Source organism: Lagenorhynchus albirostris, chromosome 3 (assembly GCF_949774975.1).
Source record: "Lagenorhynchus albirostris chromosome 3, mLagAlb1.1, whole genome shotgun sequence".
NCBI classification, from domain to species: domain Eukaryota; kingdom Metazoa; phylum Chordata; class Mammalia; order Artiodactyla; family Delphinidae; genus Lagenorhynchus; species Lagenorhynchus albirostris.
This window is the reverse complement of record NC_083097.1, coordinates 119,565,190-119,590,775: the sequence shown is the minus strand read 5'-3', so window position 1 is coordinate 119,590,775 and position 25,586 is coordinate 119,565,190. Positions and strand designations below refer to the sequence as shown.

At 37.4% G+C, this 25,586-nt stretch overlaps 1 protein-coding gene across 9 annotated transcripts in view; it reads left to right on the top strand.

Moving 5' to 3' along the window:
* Positions 1-25,586, top strand: part of NR3C1 (nuclear receptor subfamily 3 group C member 1) — a 129,469-nt gene that overhangs the window by 66,977 nt on the left and 36,906 nt on the right. The window lies entirely within an intron of this gene.

Sequence of the window (25,586 nt, the reverse complement as noted above, 5' to 3'; positions counted from 1 at the left end):
ATCCATCCCCCTTTTTTTTAATAAAAGAAAAAATTACTCTCACCTACGTGCTTATAATGAAAATCTTGACTTTTTAAAAATGTTTAAAAAAATTTTAAGATCTTTTTTACGAAGTCAAGTGTGTGGAGTGTGGGCTGTTAAGAGTGTGGGCAAAATGACTGGACACAGATTGGTACAAAATAATGGAAGTCTTTCAGTGTCACTCTAAGGAGTTCGGATTTTATTCTGAAGGCGGTAGAGAACCATTATGTTTTTGACCCAGGATTGATTTGCTCTAAGCTGTATCTTAAAAAAATTACTCTGGCAGTCACCTGTAGGATTAGTTATATATTTATTGCTTTGCTTTATTTGAGGAAGGGAGAGCTGCAGAAGAGAGACCATATAGAAAGGTGGTTATATGAGCCATTAACAAAGATCAGGCAAGTAGGAGTAAAAGCATGACCTGGAGGGGTGGCAGTGGAGAAGGAAATACATGGACAGACGTGAGTCACTTGGAAGATATGATGAGGCAACCGATTGACCTTGGGGAATCACTGGTTTTTGTCTACACTATTGACATCTTTCCAAAGTTACCAATTACCTTCTTGTTCTTAAATCCAGTGGACACTTTCCAGGAACCTACTGTGTACCAGCCCTGTGCTAGATACCAGGATCCTATTTGTAAAGGCTTCTTCCTATGGTTTTTGTAACATAGTACTCTTTCTAGTTTTCTTCCGTCTACCTCTCTGGCCTCCTCTTTGCAAGTTCCTCTTCCTTTTAGAGTTGCTCAGAGCTCTGAACTAGGCCTTCTTCTCACTTTCTCCCTCTTCCTGAATAATCTTATCTCTTCTGTTGCTTTGGCTACAAGCTGTCCATATGCAGTGGACACCTGTATTTTCTGTGTCTCCAGCTCAGATGCATTCTCTCGACCTCCTGACACTTACTTCCAACTACCTACTGACTGTCTTCTCTTGGATGAGTTATAGCCCTCTCAAGCTCAACATGTCCAAAATAATTCGTCAACTCATTCCAAGCCATGCTTCCCTTTGCTTCCTTCTTTGATCTTATACTCTGTCCTGCAGCTAGAGCATTCAAACATACAGATAATGATCAGATCACTCCCCTGTTTCTAATGCCTTACTGTCTTCATTGCTTCAGGACAGTCTAACAGTTCGCCGTGATTTCAAGGATTTTTAGGATCTGGCAATAAGCTTTTTATTGTGTAACCTTTCCAAACTGCTATTATTTCCCTCTTTCTTGCCTCTGTGCCTTTGCATAATGCTGTTGTGTATGTATCACCCCACCTCTAACCCCATATCCTTTCCACCTGGCTAGCCAGTTCCTCCTCGTGGGTAGCCAAAAGCCAGCTAAAACTCACATCCTCAAGCAAGCCCGTTCCTGATCCCCCACATCTGGGTGGGATGTCCCTCCTTAGTACCAGGCATTTTCTCTATCCTAGCATTTATCCCATTGTATTACAGCTACCTGTTTACTTATCTCTGTCTCCCATTAGTCTAAAAGTTCTGTGAGAGTAGAGGACTGTGTCTTGTGTTTTTCACTGTGATATACCCAGTGCCTGGTACATGATGGGTGCTCAATAAATATTAAATAAATATTCAAAATATTTATGCAAAAAATAAATGTGAAAAAATGAGCAGGAAGAGAGAGGAAGTTGGAAGGCAAGGAAACAAGACTATGAAAGATGTAGGAAAGGAGCAGGATAAGAGGTAGAAGAGTTGAATTTGTTTTAGGAAATACTGTGTTTTAGACCACTGTAACTGAAGCAAAAAACTGAGGCCTGGGTGTGGGCAGAATCATCAAACGATGGGTAGTGGTAGGTGACAGAATGGAAAGATATCCAAGCTCCAAAGTAGACCTAGAAGAAGGAGTAAATCCTCTAAAATGATAAATACTAGCAAGGTGGATTAGGGGATGGAAAGATAAGCCTATTCCACGTACAGCTCTCGCACATACGGGATTACTGAGTCATGGTAAAGAGAGTAACAGCAGTGGTAGAGGGAAGGAAGAGATTTCTAATTCCTCTTCTTGGCCTTTAATCTCAGATTGAAGCTGTGAGAGGAGGAGTAGCCATCGTCAGACAGTGTCGTAAGGAAAATGGTGTCAGCGGGGAAGCTTGGGTCTTTTGTAAAGCAGTGCAGCTAAGGAAAATTGTGCTAACATTTTTTAACCAGCATCACCAAAAAAAGACAGTATGATCATCTTTGACTCTCCATCCTTCCTCAGGGACTTGGGAGGGATAAGAAGAGAAGAATTCTTCTGAGTGTAAGAAGCTTCTACCCTCCACCCGTTCCTTATTTCAGTTTTTACCACACGTTACTCAGCAATAATTAGGAATTTGTATAAAATTTCACTAGGATGGCATGCATGGAGAGAAAAGTAATTATTTGGATGTTTTCCTCTGCCAATCCAAGGAGTATTTGTGGAAAAATATTTACAGTATAGTAAAACCCATTCTCCTTCTATATTCATATACAAACTTTAAATTGAGCCCTTAAATTTTTTAAAAAAGGAAAAGCAATATTCTGACAAAAAAGTATATTCATATAATACTGTGTTGAATGAAGGAGTGATTCAGTGGATAAATGCATGAACATATTTATGGACAGATGGATGGATATGCATAATGATAAGGATAATGGATGGGTATGTATAATGCATCTAGATCTACATCACGGGTTGGCAGGCGTACAGCTCACAAGCCAAACCTGGCCCTTCAAAAGCCATGAACCAAGAATGGTTTTTACATATTTAAAGGATTGTAAAAGCAAACAAGTAAACAAAGAGTACGTGACACATGGTCTGCAGAGCGTATAATATTTACTGTCTAGCCCTTTTCAGAAAAAAATTGCTGACCCTTCATCTAATCATTCTTTTCAGTGGGTGTATGATATTCATCATGTGGATATATATAGTCTGTTCTCATTATTCTCTCTAGTTACGTTCCAGAGTACTCTCAATGAACATCGAATTAGCAAATACTGAGAGCCAGATACTACCAGGACAAATGCAGGGTTAGGTTTCTATGATCCTTTGTTCACAATATTTTTGCCAACCTGTCAATATGTAACCTTGTTTCATGTGTGTTCCTATTTAAAGCTGCCTTATTTAGTAAGTATCACTGATTCATTTACATTGAACTCATGGCCAATAGCACTGTAAATCAGGCCTGATCAAAGCTTTTCTGATACTATATCACTCCTCTTAAGGTACATCACAACCTTCTTGTGCTTAGGAATACTAAACAGTTCATTTTAAACAGGGAAGTCACCAGCAAAAAACACAAAAATGCAAAAACATGGCATTAAATATACCACAAAAAGGACACTTGTTTACAGTATGAGATCTGAAACATAGTGTTTCATAGTGTCATTTTGTTTGACATCAGCTGGGAACATGTGCATTAAGCAACTCAAATTTTTCACCATTCTGTGCTTATCCACAAAAGGCCAGGAAAGCACTGTGAGCAATTGATTTTGGAGTTAAAAATAAATTTCAGCAAGTAGGCGAACTTGCAAATACGGAAGCTGCAAATACTGAGAATCACCTATACCAGTTTATCTGATCATTAAATCAGTTTTTAAAAGTAGTTTTACAGTACCTTAGAACCTGCCCTGATTTTTAGTCAAATGTTGTAGCTTATAGTTTCAGTGGGCATTTTCAGTAGTTTTATCAGAAGTCACGTTTCATATCTTATAATTGAAGTCCCAAAGTATGCTATACGAAAGGTGAGTTGAGGCAAAATCAACAGATATCTATCATCATAACTTTGAGCTGGAAAAAATTTTAAACCTTCATGGAGGTCCTGAGATTTGAGATGAATACTAAAGAATCGTGTGCAGGGTAACTCTATCAGGCTACCTGTATTTTGAGGGTCTGGGCCTCAGACCAAAAAGACACAAATGGACAGGAATTCAGATAATGTGGTCAGAGGACAGAGTTTGAAAACTGACACTGGAGTGTGTACTTAAAGGAGCAAGAGCTCAACCTGGAAAGGCAGACTGGGCACAGGCAGTGGAGAGCTGTATTTGCTAACTGAACAAACTTGGCCTCTATCTTCTACAAAGCAAAGCTATTGTCTTTTGAGGGATTGCATAAAAGCTGCATTTTTAAAAAATAAATTTATTTATTTTTGGCTGCGTTGTGTCTTCGTTGCTGCACGCGGGCTTTCTCTAGTTGCGGCGAGCGGGGGCTACTCTTTGTTGCGGTGCACAGCCTTCTCATTGCGGTGGCTTCTCTTTGTTGCAGAGCATGGGCTCTAGGCGCGTGGGCTTCAATAGTTGTGGCTTGTGGGCTCAGTTGTTGTGGCTTGTGGGCTCTAGAGCGCAGGCTCAGTAGTTGTGGCACACGGGCTTCATTGCTCCACAGCATGTGGGATCTTCCCGGACCGGGGCTGGAACCCATGTCCCCTGCCTTGGCAGGCAGATTCTTAACCACTGTGTCACCAGGGAAGCCCGAAAAGCTGCATTTTAGTGGCATATAGTTGATAGAGCTTTTACCTGCCTGAAAGTATCGATGTCATTTCACCAAATGATATTCCTCCGTGTACAGTTTGGTCTAAGTTGCTACCATGGGAGTGCGATTGCACATTCTTGACTAGGGAGAGGTGGTGGCTTTTTTGAGCTGAAGTTCGTGGGTACCAAAAGTTCCTACCTAATTAAGCTCTTGGCAATCTCCATTTCTATGCATAGTAAGACAGGTTTCCCAAAAAGTCATTGTGTATGCCCTCTCGTGTCTATGACAGATATCAGAAATGTCATGTAATTTAAGTGGAATTTACAAGAGAAGAAGGTGGCCTTTAATTCTTTAACAGTGTGATAACCCTGTAAAAATAATTAACATAAGATTTGGGGCACAGAGCTAGTGGCACTGGCTTAAGTTACAAGTTTTCGTGTGCAGATTTTTTTCTCTTTGTTTTTTTTTTGGGGGGTGGGGGGTGGTTCGCAGGCCTCTCACTGTTGTGGTCTCTCCCGTTGCGGAGCACAGGCTCCGGACGTGCAGGCTCAGCAGCCATGGCTCATGGGCCCAGCCGCTCCGCGGCATGTGGAATCTTCCCTGTCCGGGGCACAAACCCGCGTCCCCTGCATCGGCAGGCGGACTCTCAACCACTGCGCCACCAGGGAAGCCCTTCTCTTTGTTTTTTAATAGAAGTAAGGGGGAAATGCCAGTACTAATTCCAGTTTCATTTCTTACAAATGGTAGTGACTGCAATTTATAAAAATGTTACAGGTTTTATTCCCTTTTGTAACAGATGAGAATATTTTGAATTTTAGTCTCTACTTTCTTACCACTTTAATAAAAGACAATTAGAATAAATTGCAGTTAAAGATAATTGCAAAAGATTTTTATATTTATGGATATGTGTATATTTGGCATTTTCTGTATCAAATACACATTTTATATACTGTTACATCTAAGCATCAGGAAAAGATTGAGGGGGGACTTCTTATTAAGAGGAGCTTCTCCTCTGAAAAGGGATGTCTTTTACAGTGCTACTTACTGAAGCCTGTATTGTAAATCATAAGACACTGAGCACATACAAGGTCACCCACTTACTGCTGCTTTGGTAACATTAGAAACCAGTTTTCAGTAACCTTTGTAACATGTACTGTGTTTCTGCCAAGCAACCTTTAATTATAGAAGAATCTTACTTGATTTTCTGATTCTAATTTTTTCTCCCTAAATTTAAAAACTGCTTGCTACGTTTTTAGTTTTTAAAAGTATAATTAAGTTTTGAAGTTTCTGGCCATTTCAGTTTTGCTGCTATACTTTATTAACATCTTTTAAGAATGTTTCATTTTGACCACTCCTGGGATCTGAAAGTTATTTTGGTGGCAGTCTTTTCCTTGTAATCCTGAGAGTATCCAAATTTGGGAAATTTAAATTTTCTAGATCTATAATTTTATTATAGAAACACAAAAATCCAGTTTCCTATATATTGTTCAAGGCCCTAGGCCTTTTGTCAAATTATTTTAATGTATTGATGGCATAGTAAATGGAAAAATCATAAACTGATGCTGACTTTTTAAGTAGCTGGATAGAGACCTATTTTCCTCTTCCATCCTGTCTCATCTTTTCTTCGGGAGACCACTCTGTATGGATTGAAGATTTGAGGTCTGTGGGTGGGACCTAGGTGGGAACAAATTAGGAGACTGTGCCATACTGCAAATGGCAAATGCCCGAAATTTTAAGTTTGTTGTGAGGAAGGGGAAAAAAAGAAACAGTGAAACAGTGACCCTGACATAGCCCCTTGGCTGACCACAGCCACTGCTCATTTAACCAAGTGGATATCAGCTCAATCGCTTGCCAGTTGTCTCTAGCTTTTCAGTAACTTACTTTGATAACCTAGATTTAGGATTCTGACAGCATGCAATGTATGCCTCTCAATAATCTGCCCTTTATTAACGGTATAACATTGTATGTTTAGCATAGTGGTTAAGAGAGTGGCATCTGGAGTGGTCTCCCTCATCTGGGATCCAGATACAGGTATTTTCTAGTTGTGTCGCTTTCTTTGGGGAAATTACCTAACCTTTCTGAGCCTAAATTTCTTCATCCGTAACATGGGGCTAATAATAATGCATGTGCAAGATGAGAAATTTGACGCCACTAGTTGCTAGTTATATGACCTTGGGCAGGTAACTTCTCTGAGTGCATTTTCCCTGGCTATTTGGGGATAATAATAGTATCTACCTCATATGGTTATAGTGAGGATTGAATAAGGTAAGGGTTTTCTAAGGGTTAGAAAGAGCTAATATTTATAAAATACTTAGACCAGTGTTTAGTACATAGTAATTACTCAATTGTATCATTGCTGTTATTTTGCTGTGGCTCTGTTTGGTTGACTTGTGTGCTAACAGGATACACTGAAGTAGAGTTTAAGAAGTGACTTCATGTTAGAGAAAAGCAAACTTTTATACAATGATGATAAGTAGTGGAAGACTGCTGGGAGTCTGTTTTTCTCTCTTTCGTGTCTAATTTATCCTAGTCCTTTTAAAGTCTGGATTCCCCAAACTAGATACAGTAATAATATAATATTTAAATGCTAAGTACTGTATCACAGTAAAGTAACTTAAAGACTGCTCCATGTTATACCTTATGGGAACATAATTAATAAAACTGTAATTCAGGAAAAATGCTAGCCTAAAATTGATTTATAAAAGTAAATGCTTTTTATTAACTGTCCTTTTATAAATTAATTAACCACAAACAGTTGAGTGAGAACATATGCAATTTATCTCTCTATAATGTTGGCTTTTTAAATCTATATTACTTGCTGTATTTGGAAGAGCACAGAAATGGAGATCATAAAACCTGGACTTTAGTCCTAGTGCCATCACTAAATCCCTCAGGACCTTGCAGAGCTTCAGTTACCTCATCTCTAAATAGGGATAAGAATACTGTTTACCTTCCAAGAATATTATGAAAATAAGACAAATTGCTAATGTGAAAATACTTTGAAAAGGTTATGTATTATCAATATACACAGGATGACAGTACTGGGACTATTGCTACTAACAGTGCATAAAAGAGAGGCAGCATAGAGCACGTGCTGCTAGTTAAGGGCATGGACTCTGTGTAGCTGGAATGCCTAGAAGAGAAATCTGGCTCCACTAATTGCTAGTTACATGACCTTGGACAGGTAACTTCTCTGAGTTTGCATTTTCCTTGTCTGTTTGGGGATAGTAATAGTACCTACCTCATGTGGCAGCGGTGAAGATTGATTAAGGTAAGGAATGTCAAGTTCACTCACATTGCTTGGTCCTTAATACACACCTGCTATTACTGGTTCTCACGAAGATAGTGTTAATTGTTGCTGTTCATCTCTGGTTGTTTGCCATTATATGTCTGAGTTAGAGAATCATGGACATTAGAACTGAAAGAATCCTGAGAAAAGTATCAGGTGCAGCTCCTGCCACCTGCAAGATAAGTGGCTTTATCTGTGAGTCCCAGAAGAGGGAGCTTGGAATTCCAGGGAAGCTAAATGAGTTATCGATGGTCACTCAGTGAGTTGGTGGTAAGACATCTGGAATTTCTCTGGTTGCCCATTTCTGGGAATGGGGGGACAGGGATCTGCTTTGCACTAAAATGCTGTGCCTTTCTAAATATGAAAAAGCACTATGACCATTTGTTACTAAAATTTCTGTCTTACCACCTTTCCCTAGATGCTATCTAACGTTTGCACTTCATGGCTTCCAGATCTCTTGGGACCTTGGTTAGACAGTATTTTCTACTGTTCTTTAGTATCTTTCTTGGTCCTGTTCTGTTGTCTTTACTTTGAGGTTCCCAAAAGAGCCATACTCTATATCAAAAGACCTCTGCACACGCTACCTTTTCTCCCTTGACCTCACTCCCTCGTCTCCTTACCTTTCCAGCTTTTAGCATTGATGTCATCTCCTCCAGGAACACTTCCCCGACACCTCTCACTACCTAAAGGTCCTTCCATATTCTCCCATGGCAGCGTGAACCACAGAATATTATAACTGCCCATCTCCTTGCATGTCTCTTATAGTGGGCTATAGGAGCTTCATGAAAACAGAATCTGTGTCTATCTAACTTCTCATTGTGACCCGAAGTACATAGCACGTTTCCTATCTCCTATAGCTCCTGGTTAAGAATTCGGTCAGCCTTCCTTCCTTGCTCAGGACTTTCTGGATCCATCTCAGAACATTTTGGGGCATCTCCTTCTCTTGGTTTTGCTAACATTTTTCTCTTACTGCCTTTTTTTTTTTTTTTTACATATTTATTGGAGTATAATTGCTTTAAAATGGTGTGTTAGTTTCTGCTTTATAACAAGGTGAATCAGTTATACATATACATATGTTCCCATATCTCTTCCCTCTTGCGTCTCCCTCCCTATCCCACCCCTGCAGGTGGTCACAAAGCACCGAGCTGATCTCCCTGTGCTGTGCGGCTGCTTCCCACTAGCTATCTACCTTACGTTTGGTAGTGTATGTATGTCCATGCCTCTCTCTCGCTTTGTCACAGCTTTTCCAACTTCTCCTAAAAATTGATTCTTCAAATGTGTATGCATAGTAAATGTTATTGATCTGTCATCAAAATGCAGAGGAGCACAGAACTCAGTAAAGAAGCTCCTCAGCAAGAGGTCTGAGAATCTAGATTCCAGTTCTCAAAGAGCTACCACCTTGGTGGCCTTGGACAATTGACCCTCTGAGCCTGTTTCTTTATTCTTTTCTTTTTTTGGGTGTGGTGGGTCTTGGTTGCTGCGTGCGGGTTTTCTCTAGTTGCAGCAAGTGGGGGCTATTCTTTGTTGCGGTGCGAGGGCTTCTCATGTGGTCACTTCCCTTGTTGCAGAGCACGGGCTCTAGGTGTGCAGGCTGCAGTAGTTGTGGCACGTGGGCTCAGTAGTTGTGGCTTGCGGGCTCTAGAGCACAGGCTCAGTAGTTGTAGCGCACGGACTTAGTTGCTCCATGGCACGTGGGATATTCGTGGACCAGGGCTTGAACCCATGTCCCCTGCATTGGCAGGAGGATTCTTAACCACTGCGCCACCAGGGAAGCCCTGTTTCTTTATTCTTAAAGTGAGGATAGTAGTAGAGCTCATTCTGAAAGATGTCACCAAGATGAAAATAATCAAGATAATTCCTGTGCTGCATTTGGCACAGTGCCTAACACATATTAAGTGAAAATTAGCAATAATTAATTGTAGATTAAATTAGCAAATTAACAGATTAAATGAGGTAACCAAAAGGAAAGAAATTCTGTTAGAACATGTTTCAGAGCCTTTTTTTCTGTGAAACACCTGCAAGGCACCTCTTTGTTATTCATACTGTTTTGACTGTGGCTGTCCTGGATTCCTGTGGAAGGTCTGAGAGAGCAATTTGTCATTTTGAACGTGGCGTCAGTAGAAGAGCTTATGACTCATCAATCACGTCATCCTGGACAAGCATCAAATGGGTGTGAGCCAGGACATGATGTGCTGAAAGACATTCATTTCTCCTCTTTTCCTTCTCTGTGTTTTCTTTGCCACAAAACTCTAGTCATGTCAAGCCCAAACGTTCCATAGTAAGAACATTTCAGCTCAGTTCATAATAAAAATTGAGGACGTTTGTGTATATTATCTGTTGTAAATTGAATAATGCTATATTCAGTCATAATTTATTTCAAATAGGTCTTTTCTTTCCCAAGGATTCTACTTTAATAATGAAAGAATAATAATAAGAATAATAATTCTCTAAGAATATTTAAGAGCAGGTTTATATTAAGTATTTAATGTCCTTTCACTTTCAACTTTCTGGTTGTAAAGCAAAATAACTATATTAATACTAAAGGATATGTCCTGTTAAAAGAGTTTTGGCAGTTAGAAGACTTGTCTTCTGGCGTTGAAAAGGCATGTTCCTTAGGGCAGCTGTGAACAGTGTATACAGATGTCCCTGAAAAGACCAATGGTGGATGTAGTTCTTTGTACTTTTGTACAGATTGGCATTCTGGTTGCTGAGTGATTGACTTCTGTTTTCAATTCTTCTGTTCGAACTCACTATTGTTCTAATGACTTTGCTTAAGTAGAGCACCTCCTTTTACTATAAGCCATCAGAGCACTTACCTTTAATTTTTTAAAGTACTCAAATGAGAACTTCATAAATTAAAGAACAACTATAATTCGGAGTCAACGCATCCAACCAAGCCTTTGGCAAAAGGAACTTTCCTTTGATTTGCTTTCCTTTAACATTCTACTGTCAATTTTTGCTGATTTTTTTCTTTGGAGCAATGACTTGTTTAATATATTTCAGGCTTTTGACTAAACCAAGTAATATAGGTTAATATTTTGAAACTACAAGAGCTTAGAAAACATCTGAAAGAAGAGTTGTGCATACGCCCACAGATTGAAAAGTTGTTTCATTTTTAATGGATGAGCTGCCTTCATTATGTATACCTAATGGCTGGCACTCAAAAATATTTGGTAAATGAATGATACCATCTTTCAAAATATTTAACCCTCCCAGAAGGCAGAACCAAGGTTCGGATCTTCTAAATTTTTGCATTTCCATGTAAATTTTGAGTCGGCTTGTCAGTTTCTACACACACACAAAAAGCCTGCTGAGATTATGATTGGTATTGCATTCAATTTATAAATCAATATGGTGAGAACACACATAACTAACATTTTATATCCTTCCATTTAGTTAGATCTTCTTTAGTTTCTTTCAACAGTGTTTTCTAATTTTCCCTTAGAGCGCTTACCTTTTTTTCCCATTTATTCCTATGTTTTGTGTGTATATATATGTATTTGTTTTGCTGTACTCATAAGTGACATTAATTTTAAATTTCATTTTTGAATTGTTTGTTGCAATATATAGAAAGAGGGTTGATGTTTGTATATTGTGCTCTGTCACCATACTAAATGTATTGATTTATTCCAATTTCTTTTTAGCCAGTATTTCTTTGAATATCTTTCTGCTTCGTTCTCACTGTCTTCCACTTCTGAGACTTCATTTACATGTGTGTTAGGCCATCTGATATCGTCTCTCAGGTCCCTTAAGTACTATTAATTTTTCATCAAGTCTTTTTTACCTCTCTGTTCTTCAGACCATATGAAAATTCCATGGATATTGCGTATGTAACAGTTCACTTAATCCTCCTGTTTTTTGTAAGGTACCTCTGCCCTCAGCTCTGTCTGGAATCCTTCATTCCAGAGCCCTTTTATTTTGCTCTTTACAGAGAAAGGCCTTCAATCTTCTGTCTAGGAGGGGATAGATAGGGTGAAAGGAAGGATGATAACTTCTCGTTTCAAAAACTGGGATCAAAATAACAGAGGAATCCACCTTGGAGGAAACAGAAAATATGCAGAGAGAAGGGACTTTCCAAAAACCTATCATCTGTATGCTCAGAGATAAGAAAAATATTGCATTCATCAAATAAGAGTAAGGGGCTTTAAAAAAGGGAAGACATTTTGGAGAATAAAAAGCAAACTCTTGGAAATTAAAAAGGTGACAGCATAGATGCAAAGCTCAGTAGAAGGATAGGGATATTAACCCAGAAATAAGAGCAGAGAGACAAAGAAATGGAAAATAGGAGAGAAAATGAGAGGACCAGAGAGTTCCAGAAAGAGAAAATGTAGACAACAAAAGGAAAGAAATCATCAGGGATTGGAATAGGAGATGTAATATAGGGATTAAGTTATTTGTGCCTTTCCCTATTTATTTTACTTAGAGTTTAAAAAAGAATTTACTATAGAACAAAGCATACATAAGAATAAACAAAACACACGTATATACAATTTATTGAATAATTATAAAGCTAGCACTTGTGTCAGTATCATGCAGGAAAAGAAAAAGAACATTGCCAGTACCCTGGAAGCCTGCAGTGTGACCTTCCCAGATTACAGTCCCATTTTGCTCCCCCTCCCTAGAGGTAACCACTATCCTGACACTTATAATTATTTTCTTGCTTTCCTTACTACCTATACATACACCCTTAAACAATATCTTAGTTTGCATCTTTTTGAACTTTAATGAATAGAATAATATTACATGTATTATTTTGTGTCTAGTTTCTTTCTCTCTACATTACATAATTCATCCATGTTACTATATTTAACTGTAGTTCACTGCTGTTTAGAATTGTACCACTGTTTATATATCCGTTCCATTATTATGAACATTTGAGTAGTTTCTAGTTTTGGTTTATTAACAAAAAATGCTGCTGTCAGCATTGGTATACATTTTACTGTATATGCACATTAATGTCTTGATGAATATTAATTTCTTGGTGTATGTCAGGTGGTGCAGTTGCTGGATCATAGGATATTCTTGTCTTCATCTTTACTGGGTAATGCCAAACTGCCTTTAAAAGTGATGTACCATTTAAACTCAGTTCCTTCTTATTGTTAAATGTTTAATTTTTGGCAATCTGGTGTGTATGTATAATGGTATTTTATAGTGGTTCTAATTTACATTTCCCTGATTACTAACAAGGCTGATAAAATTTTGGAATTCCTATCTTATAAAGTATCTGTGTAAGTTTTTTGTCCATTTTTTCTAGCAGGTTTTCTGTCCTTTTATTTGAAACGTAAATTTGTAAATATTCTCAGAGGACAAGTGGCTAGGGTGCTTTTCCTTAGATTTTAGCCTAAATCCTGTATCATTTTGTCAGCTCACGAGTGCTTTTAAGGTGATTTTTCAAAAAATTTTTTATCCAGCATTTTGTTTTTGTCAGGCAAGTTGGCCGCATAACCTGGCCTCCCGTTTCTAACAAAGAAAGCTGTAAATGCTCAACAGACTTGGAACCAATCTTCCTGATTTTGACCCAACCTTTAACCCAAGTTTCTGAGCTTTTTGGAAGTTCTGTCATACTAATTAGGTTGCTTCTTAGCTTTCCCCACTGGTAACTTAACAGACCCCAGGACACTCAATCCAATATAAAATATTGCTGGTATTATCTCTTCTCTTTTTCCCCCCCCGGCGCTATTGTGGTATAATTGACAAAAAAATCACTTCTCTTATCTTTATTCTGAGAGGTTTATGCCTTTTAAAACAAATGTCATTACTCTCATTTTACTGGGGCTCCAGAGGGAGCTGAAATAAAAGCTTGCGTTAAAAATATCATCTTTAACCAGAACTATAGATGGCTGGTCATTTTATTTTCAAGCTCACAGACACTTCAAACAATAATATGGCTAAAAGAAGTATTAAGTGAGCAACAGTACGGGCTCTGATCATCATAGACTGTACCATCAGACTTGAAATATTTTTAAATTGATTTAAAGTTAGGGCTTTATAGATACATCCTCAGTGGACTAAGTGTTGAAATAATGTCTGAAACATTCTTATAAATCAAGAGAAGACAAATACCCTAGTAGAGAACTAGGCAGTGGATCATCGCTTGACAGCTGACCAGATTTGTTTTCTATTTGGAGTGGATGTAGGGACATGCATGTGCCTGCTTTCCTGGAACCAAGGGGAGGGTAGGCAGTTTAACACCATGTGTGAAAAGCCCTAAATTATCCATTGGCTTTCCTTGACCTTCTAGGTATTTAACTTAAGTATATAATCAAAGATGTTTGGAAAGGTTTATGCAGTGGTATTTATAATAGTGAAAAAACAAAGAGTGACCAATAATGAGGGACTGGCGAAGTTAAAACTTTGCCACCATCAGAGAATCATGTAGTAAAAGGTTATCTATTGACATATAGGACGTTTTCTCAAAATGCTAAGTAACGAACAACAAATGAACCATGTCTCACATATAAAACGCTGAGCCATCTATAGTATTATCTCCAAAATAAATCAGATGAAGGATTTGTATAGAAGTGTTCGCTGGGTTTTCTCTGACAAAAGTAAGATGGCATTATTTTTCTAATTTAAACTTTTTGGTGTTTTCCAAATTTCTTAACTAAATATTATTTTTATAATTTTAAAAAGTATCTTCCAGTTTAGCTTTATTTGGCAAATTACTTTTTTAATGTATCTACTTGTATATTTCTAAATGAATGTAAAGCAATAATCTTGGAGTAGATTATGGATTAGATACAAAGAAATAAACTAGGAAAAAATAGTTTGGGCTTTTTATGGACATAGTAACAAGTTTTCCTCAGTGTGGGGATCATAGTTGTATTGAGTTTATTCAGTTTTCCTTTCCCACATGAATGAAAAATGGGGCAAGTCCACACCTAGAACCGCCTTAGCAAGTAACACTCTACTGCACATGATGCTTGCAGGGAGAAAAGCAATTTTCTATTCCAAATGAGACCTTCAAGCCCACAAATAGAGTCAACGAGTCATTTCAGCTACTCACTGCAGTGGCAAGAAAAGTGTGAGTCTTTCATGTTCTCTACCGTAAAACTGTTTCTCATTCTTTTCAGGCTTACACTACATTTCAGAAATAAAAATTTTCCTTTATATTACTCTTTTTGGGGACTATGAGAAAAATTGAAATTTCAAACAGGGATGTCAGATCTGCACTGGTATTCAGCACGTTCTGTTTCCTGCATACAGAACTAACTGCTTACATAAGAACTCAATTTTAAAACACTCTCTAATGGCTGACTATTCACGTTCTTATTCTTTTAAGGAAGGGATGTAGTTTAGTTAAAAACAATTTTTGTAATACTTTTGATAAAGTGTTTAAGATAAGTTTGTGAGAATACAGCGTTGATTTTGTTTTTAAATCTTATGCAGATTATTTTAGAAAAAGAATTACTATTATTTGATCATAATTGCATATCAAATTCAGAGCTTGTAGATTGCAAGTTTCCCACTGCAACAGTAGCTCCCATTTATCTGTTCTCAAAAAGGTGCTGCTCGTGCCCTTGAAATTTTTATACTCCTAGGAATATCCCCAAAACTTTTTAAAGCAAAAATCATGTCATCACTTGCTTTCAGAGTTTCTTTCCCATTCCCATATGGTTTCTGAAATGTTAGCAGACACCATTTTAGAAGAAACAAGTTACTTGTCTAATATTCTAAATTGAACTGCAGTAATGTACAGAAAAATTAAAGCTTGCTTGTTCTTTATTAAGTTCAGCAAAGTGAAACTATATGATAGCTTATGTTGCTTATCACTGTTATTTATGAAATTTTATTGAGAAAATCTGTACATAGATAAACATATTGAAGTCATAGTACATTATATTTTCAGTATGTTTTGACTGATATTTAATTATATAATTTAGCAAAGGAATTTTAGAACAATTCACATGTGTTTTCAAAATGCAGTCACCCTTTTTTATCTATGTCTGGAGAACGCACGGTAAATAGATAATAAATGAGTATGGGTGAAAAGTAGTAATTCTAGATCTATGGTAACTGTTACTTTGGGTATCACTTGACCTTAGTTTCTCTGAAATAGGAGCTCTTAACATCCTATTATCACTATAATGTTGTACTAATTTCATCTACCATATAGTTAGCCAGAAGTCTATTATTACTGTGTGTGCTAAAAATTTAAAAAGCAGTAGACTTCTCAAATAAACTGAAAATACATCTAAATAATTTTTTTTAATTTGAATTTTGATTCAGATTTAGACTTTGCCTCTCAGTAATATTTTTTATTTTATATTGGAGTATAGTTGATTAACAATGTGTCAGTTTTGGGTGTACAGCAAAGTGATTCAGTTATATATATATACACATGTATCTGTTCTTTTTCAGACTCTTTTCCCATTTGGGTTATTACAGAGTATTCAGCAGAGTTCCCTGTGCTATACAGTAGGTCCTTGTTGTTAATCTGTTTTAAATATAGCAGTGTGCACGTCAATCCCAAACTCCTAATCTATCCCCGCTGCCCCCAACCATAAGTTCGTTCTCTAAGTATGTGAGTCTGTTTTGTAAATAAGTTCATTTATATCTTTTTTTTTTTTTTTAGATTCCACATATAAGTGATGTCATAAGATATTTGTCTTTCTCTGACTTACTTCACTTAGTATGATAATCTCTAGGTCTGTCCATGTTGCTGCACATGGCATTGTTTCATTCTTTTTAATAGTGGAATAATATGACATTGTATATATGTTCCACATCTTCTTTATCCATACCTCTGTCAGTGAACATTTAGGTGGCTTCCATGTCTTGGCTATTGTAAATAGTGCTGCAATGAACATTAGGGTGCCTGTATCCTTTTGAACCATGTTTTTCTCTGGATATATGCCCAGGAGTGGGATTGCAGGGTCATATGGTAGCTCTATTCTTAGTTTTTTAAGGAACTTCCACACTGTTCTCCATAGTGGCTGCACCAATTTACTTTCCCACCAACACTGTAGGAGGGATCCCTTCTTTCCACACCCTCTTCAGCATTTATTGTTTGTGGACTTTTTGATGATAGCCATTTTGACTGGTGTGAGGTGATACCTCATTGTAGTTTTGATTTGCGTTTCTCTAATAATTAATGATGTTGAGCATCTTTTCATGTGCCTCTTGGCCATCTGTATGTCTTCTTTGGAGAAATGTGTATTTAGGTCTTCTACCCATTTTTCGATTGGAATGTTTGTTTTTTTGATATTGAGCCTCATGAGCTGTTTGTAAATTTTGGAAATTAATCCCGTGTCGGTCACATCGTTTTCAAATATTTTCTCTCATTCTGTGGGTTGTCTTTTCATTTTGTTTATGGCTGTGCAAAAGCTTTTGATTTTAATTAGGGCCCATTTGTTTGTTTTTGTTATTTCCGTTACTCTAGGAAATGGATCGAAAAACATCTTGGTGCAATTTATGTCAAAGACTGTTCTGCCTATATTTCCCTCTAAGAGTTTTACAGTATCCAGTCTTACATTTAGGTCTTCAATCCATTTTGAGTTTATTTTTGCATATGGTATTAAAGAGTGTTCTAGTTTCAATCTTTTACATGTAGCTGTCCAGTTTTCCCAGCACCACTTATTGAAGAGACTGTCTTTTCTCCATTGTATAGTCTTGCCTCCTTTGTCATAGATCGATTGACCATAGGTGCGTGCGTTTATTTCTGGGCTTTCTATCTTGTACCATTGATCTATATTTCTGTTTTTGTGCCAGTACCATACTGTTTTGGTGACTGTCGCTTTGTAGTATAGTCTGAAGTCAGGGTGCCTGATTCCTCCAGCTCTGTTTTTCTTTCTCTAGATTGCTTTGGCTATTCAGGGTCTTTCGTGTCTCCACACAAATTTTTAAGGTTTTTTTGTTCTAGTTCTGTGAAAAATGCCACTGGTAATTTGATAGGGATTGTACTGAATCTGTAGATTGCCTTGGGTAGTATAGTCATTTTGACAATATTAATTCGTCCAGGTTAAGACCATGGTGTATCTCCGTCTGTGTCATCTTTGATTTCTTTCATCAGTGTATTATGGTTTTCCAAGTATGGGGCTTTTGCCTTCGTAGGTAGGTTTTATTCTGAGGTATTTTATTCTTTTCGATGTGATGGTAAATGGGATAGTTTCTTGAATTTCTCTTTCTGATCTTTCATTGTTAGTGTATAGAAATGCAACAGATTTCTGTGTATTGATTTTGTATAAAGGGTCCTGGGACTAGTTCTCTAACTAGTTGAGCTTTAATTTCTAAGTTCTGAGTTTCAATTTATGCTTCTATACAATGGGATTAGTAACATCTGCTTTCAGGATATTAATGAGGATTACAGAGTATATCAGGTGTCTAAGACGTAAGAAGTGCTAAATGGTAGCTGTTGTTATATAGTCCAGTTGAATATATAATTCTACTACCCTAGCACCTTTTTTAAATTAAATAACTACAGTGTTGTTTTTTTTTTTTTTTTTGGCTCTATCAGTCTTCTTGACATCAGTGGACATGTTAATTTATGTCCATGATTTTCTTCTAGTCAATAGATGTAAATCTTCCATCTATAAAACTGGTAGTGTGGCTAGACAGCTCCTTTCTAGTTAAGGCTGTATCCTATTAAGTGTTATGAATTTTTCAAACTAATACAGAAATTATTCACATCATTGTATATCCCCAGCTGGATACTTTGGTGGAGCAGTATATTTCATAAAAATTAAATGCATTTCAAAAAATTCTAAGGTCTAACATGGTAGTCAGGCATAACTGCTTCAAAGCTCCTCTAAGGGCAAAAATGGTGTTTTGAATATGGAAAACACTTCTATTTCCATTTTTGTATTTTTGATACGAGGTCTCCGTGTTATTAACTCATAATTTAATGGCTCATGTGACATTGTCTTAATAATGTAGAATGTGAATATGCTAATTTAAGACTTAAGTCAGTATAACAAGAATCTAAAGGAAAAATGGAAGTGACTAGGATACTTTTGTATCTTTTTAATTATAGATAATTTCTACTTCATTGTGATAACAAGGATAGTCAGAAGAAGGAAAAACAGAAATTATTTTTGATGATTACCTTTACCTCAGGACTATCTACTTGATGACTCACACACTCTTTTAAAAACTCTGTCAAGCTGAACAGATATTACCCTGCGGGTCTCTGCCAGATAACACAGTGATGAGGGTAAGGAGCCTGGATTTTGGAATCAGACAGTGCTGAATTCAAATCCAGATTGTGCTAATGCGACTTTGGCCAAACACCTGGCTTAATTTCTGTATTCTCATTTGTAAAATGGACTAGTGGTAAGGATTATTTGAGATAATACATTTATTAAAGTCCTTAGCCATGGATCTTGGTTTGTAGAACTAAAAGTCAACCAATTGGTGTCCAATACGATTATTACTATGATGGGAGTGTTTTGTTCCACCTACCTGAAAACCTTCCCAGTCTTAAATTTTTCATCTAACTGCCTGCATTGCAGATGTCCCTAGAAGAGGAAGGAAGAAAGGAATTAAGTAACCTTTACATCATTCCAGAGACTAATTTCTTATTCCTTTCTTCCTTCCTCTTCTAGGGACAAGTTCACCAATGTTCTCACTGTATATAAATACTTTAAATTATTCCTTTAAATTGTTTCAGTGGATATCTAAGAATCAGGGTGTGAAGTGAGAGAGCATCATCATCAAAACCTGAGGGAAATGCATATCAGTAAGGAAGTTCTCATACTAATTTAAGAATCTAATTTAGAATCAAGTCTTGGCTTTTGACTGAAGGTGGGAGTATGTGGCTTTAGACCAAGTTCAGGTTGGTTTTGAGGGTTTTGTTCTTTCCTTTATACTAAAATAAAAATGAATGTAGACACAGCTGTTCTGCATTTTGTTTGATTTTATAAACATCTTAGTAGGAATTGTGCTAATTGTACAGTATGAGATATACATTAGTTTGACTAAATTTTCAAATGATACACAGACTGTCGCACAATTATAAGGCAATTGTTTTTACCTATTTGACCTGCTCTGGCAATCCTTATTTGGCCAGAAATCTTTTGCAGATCATGTTCGGAAGCAGGCACAGGGAATCTGCTTCCTTTTGCTGTATATCACTGAGACATCAAACCACAGCCCTCAAAGTAGAAGGCAGTTCATCCCTCAATTTGAAGACCTAGATCCACCTCATCTTCTCAGTTTTGCCACTTCATTGTAGGGAGGGAGGTGGAATACTGGTTAGGAACGCTGATTTTGGTGTCAGAAAGCTAGGCATTTGAATCCTGACTTTGCTAGTCACTGTGTCACTGTAGGCAAGTCAGCTTCTCTAAATCTGCTTCCTCATCTGTAAAACACTGAAAACAGTACCCACCTCGTACGTTTGTGGAGAGGATTAAAGGGGATAATGTATATAAAGAAAGAAAGAGCTTGCAGAGTGGCTCCTAGTAGTAGTGAGGTGATAGATGTTTATGAGATTGTACCCATAATACAGTTAACATGTTAGCTGCCTCAAATTCTTTTGCAGAATATAAAAAGATGTAACATATAAGTAAGCTAAATAAAGTAACATATACTGGACACTGTAACAAGATGCTGGTGATATAAGAGGCCTAAGACATGGACCCTACCTGAAAGGAATTATTGATGGAAATATAAATCAAAAGACACCATGTGTAAAGTGCTACATGGCAGTGTTTAAGGGAGTCTAGAGGTTGTCTTGGATCAGAAAGGCCACGGCAGACACTCCAGGCTGGAAGAAGAGATCTCAGGACAAACTTCGAGGGAAATGAAGCACATAGTAGTCCCTTCATAAATACTTGTAGAGGGAGTTCCCTGGTGGTCCAGTGGATGGGACTCTGCGCTCCCAATGCAGGGGCCCTGGGTTTGATCTGTGGTCAGGGAACTAGATCCCTCATGCCGCAACTAAAAAAGATCCCGCACATGATGAGGAGGATCCCATGTGCCACAACTAAGACCCGGCGCAGCCAAATAAATAAATAAAATAAATATTAAATAAAAAATAAATATCTGTGGAATATAGGATCCCTAAGGTGATAAAGAAACCAAATGGTTCGTGTAGAGGAGTGGGAAGACATATAATTGGAGAAAGAAAGAGGAACCAGATTGTGGACCATGTTGGGCTTGTACTGCTTACTACACGGAAGAGCCTCGGAGATTTTTAATTATGATGAGAAAAATGAGTTTTAGCGTTGTAGGGGACATAATGGAAAGAGAAGCAGCCAGAGCCAGGAGGACTACTTAGTTTAAACCACTGCAGTGGCTAAGGCAGGAGGTGAGGGAAGACATGCATTAAGATGGAGGCAGAGTGGACAGAAAGGGAAAGGCACATCATAGGGGATAATAAATAGGATGTGGAAAAGGGTTGGAATTGGCAACTAAGTACTAAGGGTTACTAAGTATAGTGAGAGGAAGTCAGGTCTCTCTGAGAACAGAGTAAGATACTTAGAAATATGTGGTGGTTGTAGTTGAGGTGGAAATGCACAGCGTTTTTTTCTTGTCAAGCATTTCACAGCAGTTATATTACAAATTACAGTAAATGATCAAAATTCCAGAATCCAAAAATTAAATAATTTCCTTCAAACTAATGTGAAATGAAATAAAATACAAACCATCAACTTAACACTGTTGTAAATTAAAGTACAAACCCAAAACAGACCACAGTTGGTGAAATCTACAAAGTAGACACACATGACTAAAACCAAAGAGGACTCCCGAAGTCCAAATAACTGAATGTACAAAATACAAAAGATGCAGGTACAAGCCCCAATTAAAGCTTATAATGGAATTACAAATAATTATAATAACCACAGCATTCAGCTATGGGACTTGACTCCTAAGTTACCTACTGAGTAGCACTGTAGGAAGACAAGGTATTACCACCCCACTCCCTAAAAATAAAACCCAAGTAAAACTACAAATACATTGGTATATGAGAAAAAACAAGTCATGAAAGGACATTCTTAAAAATTAATCACAAGTGAGATTCAAGCTCAAAAATTTTGTTCTTGCCTTATTTGAAGATGTCACATTCATAATTCTGCATGTACTAAATCATAGTTATTCTTGTGTGCTCTTAAGAAGCAAGAAAGCATCAGATAGAACAAAATCAGGTCTTCGTTCTAGAAATAACCATGTAATGAAAAAAAGTTTTTTCCTCACTGTGCTTGCTACTTACTCTTGGTCTTAGTGTTCTGTTACTAGAACATCATTACTCCTCCTTTCATTGAAACTCATGTCCCTCAGTTCAGGTCTGAGCAAATGGAACTGAAAACATGAAACAAGATTTCATCTCTTAGGAACTAAGTTACCCAGCACAGTCACTAGACTGAGGACTGATCCTTCCAGAGAGAAAGAAACACAGAGGAAAACACGTTAGATTAGACTTTAAGAAAGGAGCATATAGATAGGGTGACCATATTCTCTCTTCATATAAATAAAAATACAGGTCCAAAGAAGTCTTTCACAGACCCAAGTATATTCTTGCCTACTTCCTACCCCTACCTTGGGAAATAGTAACAGCTTCTTTGGAGTTTATTGATTCAACTCCTTCATTTTACAGACAGGGAAACTAAGTGCAGAGATGTTAAATGACAGGCCATTGGTGTCTCAGAGATCTAAAAAAAGACATCTCCTCCAACAGTCATCCTTTACTGAAAATGTTCCTGGACACTACAGTACAGCTTTACAGTACAGGCTTTGTTGCTCTAACCTCCTCCCTAAGATGAGTGAGTATAAATGATGCATAGTTTGAGGAAACTGTCTTAGTAGGCACCTAAAGTTAAAACCAATAGAAACCTCTCTCAACAAATGCAAAGCAAAGAGATTAATCAGTCTTCTTTTTTTTTTTTTGGCTTGCTAAATAAGATAAAATGCACTCTGCTAAAACCATTTAACAGAAATATTGTGAAAGCCTTCCCCCAGAGTATTTTTCTATTTGATTTGAAAACTATTCCATAGCTTATTATCAAACAAATCAGTAATCCTTTAGCTAATGCAGGGATAAATGGGCAGTCAGAAAATATAATCACCTGGTGTGTGCAGCTGAGTATTTACATTTTTCCTAATGAACAAAGATAAGAAAAGTGCAGGTGACTTTAATGTGTAAAAATCACCTCTTAGTGCTAGTGCTAGAGGGAAAAATAAAAGCAAATTACTAACTCAAACTAATCACTAAACTTGTATAGTCCCTGGCCTCAGCTCTGTTTTGAAGCTCTTTTTGGACTTGTCTTGAATCAAAGAATATTTACAGCTACCTCAGTAGGGCAGTTGCTCCATTTTAAAAGATAGTTTAGAAGGTTTTACAATAAGTTTCTGGTCCTTGTTGAATTTTCTTTTTTTTTTTCCCTCACTTTATGTTGCTTAAAGATTTATAGCAAGGATTTCTTAACCTCAGCACTGTTGACATTGAAGCTGGATAATTATTTGTTGTGGAAGACTGTCTGCTGTGCATTGTGGGAGGCTTAGCAGCACCCTAGCCTCTTCTCACTAGATACCAGTGGCATTTCCCGAGTTGTGACAACCAAAAATGTCTCCAGAGGTAGCCAGATGTCCCCTGGGGAGTAAAACTGCTCCTGATTGAGAACCACTGCTTTATGGTGTTAGGACAAAAACTGGTAAGCCAGTGAGAATATACCTATTCCATTTGTAGTAGGTAAAAATTAATCGAGTTGTAGCAGCTTTATTTCCAGGATTTTTTCCCACGTTAATATTTGCTGTCTGAGATAATATCAGTTTTGCTTTTTTCCAAAATGAATTTCTTGCATTTCATTGAAAAATTGTTGATTAAATTCACTTAAATTGAAGGCTAAGCCAACCACACCATTTGGGTTTATCGTAGTTTATCGTCTCTCTTCCTTCCTCCATGGGGGAAAGCCTCTCACTTAGTAAGCAATGCTGTATCATTTTGCCAAGTACATTACAGTCCCCATTTAGAAATAAGGCAATTGAGATTTAGAGACATTAAAAGGTCACGAAGCTACGACACTGCAGTTAGGTTATGAATTCTAGCATGTCTGACTTAAAGTCCTCACTATCCTCTTTAACAGCAGTTCTCAACATGTGATCTATGGACCCCTGGGAGTCCCCATTCCTTTCAAAACTATTTTCATAATACATAGTCTTTATTTGCATTTTTCACTCTGCTGACATTTGCACTGATGGTACCAAAACCAATGATGAGTAAAACTGCTGGTGTCTTAGGGTACAGTAGTCATTGTATTTAACTGCAGTATACTCACAGTTAAAGAAGAAAGCAAGCCAGTTCCACTTAAAGATACCTTTGAGGAAGCAATATACTAATTCACTTAAATCTCCACCCTTTAATATATGTGTCTTCTTAATATCCATTTTGTGTAAAGCACTTATGCTGCATATAGTATTTGATGGTTGTCTCAAACAGTCTTACATGTGCTTTTCTTTAAGTTGAGAGTTGAACAAACTACTTTTTTCATGGTATAGAATGGATAAACTACGGGTTTTCAGCCTTGGGAATTTGGCAAATGTTTTCTCAGAAATGACTGAAGTGAGCTTATCACTTCAAGGAAGACAAGTGACAGTACTTGTTGCCAATCAATAAAAATTAGAGTTTCCCAAACAAAATGCAGAATTTTGGAAACCTTGTATCTGCCACTGTGAGCTTGACAAATACAACTCTTACATTGTATAATGAACTGCGTCAACATTTGGAAGATCTGCATAACTTAGTGAGCCAGTATTTTCCAAATGACTAATGCATGATAGTTCAAAATCATGCATGGGTAAAAGATCCATTCAAAGTACAAGACAGACCAGTGGATTTTAATGTAACACAGGTACAAAAAAGTGCACTGATAGGGTTTTAGATTCCTCGTTGCAACACTAACGTTTACGAAACTAAACTGTCGATTTTGGGTGCAGAATCAAGAAAGAATATCTACAATTACCTGAACTTAAGTTTCTGGAGGACCATTAACCTTCCCCTGTCTCACAGAGAACGTTCTTCAAAGCACTTCTCATTCCTTGGGATCCTCCAGAAAGGAAGGAGAAGTTGGGGGAAGGGAGAAAAAAGGAGTTAATGCCTGAGGGTTAAGGAGAAACATATTGTTTGATGATCACCAAGCATGTGCCACTACTTTATGTAACTCAAATATATAATCTACACAGAAGGTCCTAAAGTGGTACTAATAAGGAAAAAGAGTCAAGGGTTTATCAGCTAGCCACTGTCACACAGTTGTTAAAGCACTGGAGCTAGGATGTAAGTCCAGATTTGTCTATATATATAGCTGAATCACTTCCTAGTACTACCATGACACTGAAGTAGCCAAAAATATTCTGCTACTCCTACCTAGATCAAAGTTTCTAGGTCCACTGTCATTTCAGTAACACATTTTCATGTATGATATGACCTCTGTATCCTCACAGTGCCTGGCATACAGATACCAGGAATCATGTGCTGAAAGGGTGTAATTTACCTGCACGTTTTACATGTTTCTTAAGGTGTGTGTAACTTCCATCCATCCGTGATCCTCCTTTCATCAACTGCCTTTCTTGCAAGAAAATTAAATAGAAAAACCTGCTTTATACGTATCTTTTCTCTCTCTAATGTAAACTCAGTAGCCTCAGGAATAACTTGATGTGCAGCACTCTTTCCATTTTGAGTGGGAGACAGCATTCAAGTATTCACCTGAAACAACACATTTTGTTATTTCCACTCTTCACTTAAAAGAAAGTTCTCTGGATACAGTCAGTTCATAATAGAACCTCTTAGCATCTCCAGAATGTTTGTTTGACACAGCTGTAAACACACACTGAGCAAAAGACCAGGACAATTCAGCTTTTCTGTTCAAAAGCGGGTGTAGGGCTTCCCTGGTGGCGCAATGGTTGAGAGTCCACC